Raw genomic sequence first — 4,427 nt, 5'->3', positions numbered from 1 at the left:
TTGAGAATGAATAGAAAAGGTTTTTCATGGGTTCTCATTAACATGAGAACCAACACAACCCTGGAGGAAATTCTCTTTTAGGAATTATACATACAGCCACATCCTTTCATGTAGGGAACACTCTAGAAATTTGCAGGCGAGTTCAATCAGTTGTCTCCAAGCTTTGAAAACAATCTGCATGTTTAATGGGCAAAAGGTGGGAACAGAATCAGAAGGGTGGATGGGAAATCAGAAGCCATTTCAGTCCAACTCCTGGAAGAGGACCTCCACTTTCAGGAGACCAGGCACAAAGTCATCTTGTCTTTGCTGGAAGAGTTCCTGTGACTGGGGACCCATTTTGCCCTGAGATATTCCACTTTCAGATACTTGTCTTTATTAGAAAGTTTTTTCCCCCTTAAGTCAAGCTTAAATCTGCTGTTCTATCTTCTTTCCAACTTATCTGGGAAACTTCAGATGTGTCAACGAATTTAGTTGATTATTCTGTAGCCTGGAACCTTCCTCAATTTTGCTCCAATTTACTTTTGGTAACTTAAATTTTTTTTTTGAAAAAGAAAATAAAATAGGTACAGGGAGAACAGCAGAACAGAGATGGGTCTGAAAGATGCTATAGATACCTTCTGCAAAAGGTCCCTTCTGGGGGAGGCTAGAGATGGAGATCATTCAAAGCCTGCATTACCATTTAAGTAGCAATGGATATCTCCCTGGCCATACCCCTTTCTCTGTCTTATCCCATTTCTTCACTACCTTTGTTTCACTTTGTCATTGTATTTGGAATCTGAAGACCCAGAGCGCAAATCTTGCTTGTCACTGTTACCTGTGGCCTGTCACCTGTGGAGTTCCTGAGCAAGTTAACTTAACTTCTTTGGGCCACAGGGCTACCTCCTACGTAAAATGAGATTCGACTGGGTGGACCTCCTAAAGCACCATCCAGGTTGACATTGATCCTATTCCTTATCCAACACCTGAGCCTTGAGCTCAGGCTGGTTTAATTAGGTTAATTTAGGTTTCCAGGGAAAAGGCTAAGTCATTTGCAGTGTTCCAGGTCTAGGCAGTAATTCTTAGAATTGCCTCCATCGGGGAGGCATGAAGAATGTCTCACAGAATCTTTAGGTGTTCTATCATCTCATCTGGAGGTGTTTTAGCAGTCAAATATCCACGAATGTAGGAACTAGGTCCTGAGGATCATGGGGAAAGGAGACAAAGGGGGAGGGGAGCAGAGAGTAACCTAACTGATGATTTTCTACCTGAACCTATCACTTTTAGCCAGTAATTATCAATCAGTAAAGAGAAAATATTTAACCACGGAAGGAATATATCTACTCTGAGAGTAAGGGACAGGAAGGCAACTGGGGTCTGAGTGAGCAATTCATTGGGAGTATGGGACAGAGAGGTAATTGGGGTGGAGGAGTAACCCAAAGGCTTCCATGCGCGTTTGAAGTAAAGGGTCTGGGAACAGGTATGAAGCTGACAAATCACACATACACACATGACAGGTATAACAGAACTTTTTTTTTTCCAACTAATTAGCTTTAATGAATTCATTGTCCCAAGAAGCTCAAGTTAACAAATAGCGCAACCCAGGGGCATGGTGATCCCCTTCTTCTCCTTCTCCTTCTCCTTCTCCTCCTTCTCCTTCTCCTTCTCCTTCTCCTTCTCCTCCTTCTCCTTCTCCTTCTCCTCCTTCTCCTTCTCCTTCTCCTTCTCCTCCTTCTCCTTCTCCTTCTTCTCCTTCTCCTTCTCCTCCTTCTCCTTCTCCTCCTCCTCCTTCTCCTTCTCCTCCTCCTCCTCCTCCTTCTCCTCCTCTTCCTCCTCCACTTCCTCCTCCACTTCTTCCTCCTCCTCCTTTATTGTTGGGGCTGCTTCGTTGTCAGGGGACCACATAACTGCTGATGGCAGTGTCAGCATTGTTCCTCTCAAGTCCTCGATTCCAGGTATCTTTAGCTTCTTGACCATCTTGCTGTAATCGTCGTCCAGGTGTTGGAAGACTGGAGAAAGGCAGATCTTGTCCACTCCGTTTTGGTCCCGGTTGTTATAGCATTTCAGCAATTGTACCAAGGCAATGTGCTCCTGGCTGTCTTTGAAGCCTGGTATGCCACAGTCCTCTTGGACACACTTGGAAGCTGCCCTGAAATCGTTGTTATGGAGGTGAGCCAGGCTTTGCGCGACGGTTCTCTTGTAACAGGTTGGAAAGCTCTCCACCTCCTGGTACATGCCCTTTTCTCTGCTGAGTGAGATGGCTGCCTCTCCGTAGCGATTGGAACGCACCAGCATCTTCGACGCTCGGCCAGTGAGGTCCAGAGCCTGCAGGATGCGATCGTCCTTCTCAAATAGCTCGGCCGCCCGCTGGTAGAGGCGCACCACTTGGCACGGGAAGTGGCTCTCTAGTATTTTCGCGAAACGTCTCAAGGTCATGGCCGCGATGTCTGCGTTTCCACTCTCCAGGTACAAGGCGACGGCCTGCTTGATCACCTGGGCGGCTTCTGCCAGCTTCTGGGACTCCCTCAGGAGCAGACCGGCTTGCTCGTAGGCATTGGCAGCATAGAAGGGCGCTTGATTTTTTTCGTGGACCCCCGCCTCTTTCAGAAGGGCATCCGCGGCCTGGTCCAGCTGCTTGGCATTCCTGAAGGCCCTCAAATACTCGAGCGCCGCGTTGTCATAGTCGGGCTTCTGTTTGAGAAACCCGGTTTGCAGGTAGTTAGCTGCCTTGGCTAGGTGGTACAGGCCTTCCTTGTTTTTCTGTACCTCCATTTCCCTGGCTGCTGAGGAGAATGACTGGTCACCGGAGAGCGGCGTTCATATAGAGCCCGTTGCCAAGCAACAGCTCACCCCAGCATAAGAGCCAACGTCCGTGAGTGGAGGGTGGGGGGCAACGGGACAATTGATTGATGACTTAAGGGCTTGGAGACCAGGAGTAGTAACAGCCAAGCTGGAGGCTGGGGCGGGCGGGGCGGGGCGGGGGGGGGGGGGGGGGGGGGGGGGGGGGGGGGGGGGGGATAGTTCCTGATGGCTGTATGGAGAGGAAGAAGAAGGGCATATAGCGAGGGATCCCTGGATGGAAGGAGGTGGTCTAACCAACAATGAGTCTATAGAGCATTCATAGCCAATTTACAGGGTGTGAGATAAAACTTCAGGGCTGGTCTGATGTCCATTTGTCCTATTATTGGTAATTTAGAGCATTCTTCATGTGGTTGTGAATACTTTGCAGTTATTTTGATAACTGTTCATTTTGACCATTTATGTATTGGAAAATGTTTATTAGTTTTATATGCATATATATGTACACACACACACACACACACACACACACACACACACACACACGATACCAAACCCTTAGCAGAGAAATTTGATACATAGATTTTTTCCCCCTATTCAACCATTTCCCTTCTTATCCTAGACGCATTAATGTTGTCTGTATGGAAGCTTTTCAGTTTCAAGTAATCAAAGTTATCTATTTTATCTTTTATAATTGCCTCTATTTCTTGTTTGGTTAAGAATACATCTCTTACTCATAGCTGTGAGGGGCAGATGATTTCTTTCTCTTCTAATTTTTAATAGTATGATCTTTAATATCAAGGTTGTGTATTCATTTAAAAGGCACAATGGGATATGGTATAAAATGCTGATCTAAGCCTGACTTTTGCCATACTGTTTTCCAGTTTTTCCAACTGTTTTTATCAAGTAAGTTTTTTCGAAGTAATTTATGTTTTCTGCCTTATCAAACACTGGGTTACTGAGAACTACTGTTTTTTTTTTTTAATCTCCTTGGTCTAATCTGTTCCAAGGATCTATCTCACTAGCTTTTAACCAATACTAGGTGGTTTTGATGATTGTTGTTTTATAATATAGTCTGAGGTCTGGAAATGCTTTGTCCCCACCTCTTTTCTTCATTCCCCTTGATATTCTAGATCTTTCGCTTTTCCAAATAAATTTTGTTATTATTTTACCAAGTTATGCAAAGTGTCCACTTGGTAAGTTGTTTGCTATAGCATTGAAAGTGTAAATTGATTTTGCTAATATTGTCATTTTTATTATAGTGGCATTATACTGGCTTAGCCATGAGCACTAAATATTCTTCTAGCTATTTAAATTATTCTTTTTTTTTTTTAGGCAATTGGAGTTAAGTGACTTACCCAGGGTCACACAGCTAGTGTCAAGCGTTTGGTCTGAGGCTGGATTTGAACTCAGGTTCTCCTGACTTTAGGGCCAGTGCTCTATCTATCCACTGCACCACCTAGCTGCCCCATATTCTTTATTTCTTTAAGGAACACCTTGCAGTTGAATCTATATAAGTTTTTTTGTGTGTTTGGGGAGGTTGATCCCCAGATATTTAATACATTTTGTAGTAATTTAGAATGGGATTTCCCGTTCTATTATTGCTTCTTGTGTTTTGTTATTACTTTCTAGAAATGCTGTTGATTTTTGAG

The 4,427-nt window shown here is 44.4% G+C and overlaps 1 pseudogene; it reads right to left on the bottom strand.

The window, feature by feature from the left end:
• Positions 1-1,827: 1,827 nt before the first annotated feature.
• On the bottom strand, positions 1,828-2,748 carry LOC110204502 (gamma-soluble NSF attachment protein pseudogene; annotated as a pseudogene).
• Between the last annotated feature and the right edge of the window lie 1,679 nt (positions 2,749-4,427).

Source organism: Phascolarctos cinereus, unplaced genomic scaffold, assembly GCF_003287225.1.
Source record: "Phascolarctos cinereus isolate Bilbo 61053 unplaced genomic scaffold, phaCin_HiC Scaffold_502;HRSCAF=1123, whole genome shotgun sequence".
Lineage (NCBI taxonomy): Eukaryota > Metazoa > Chordata > Mammalia > Diprotodontia > Phascolarctidae > Phascolarctos > Phascolarctos cinereus.
The sequence above is the reverse complement of the archived record's forward strand: the minus strand, read 5'-3'. Positions and strand labels throughout refer to the sequence as shown.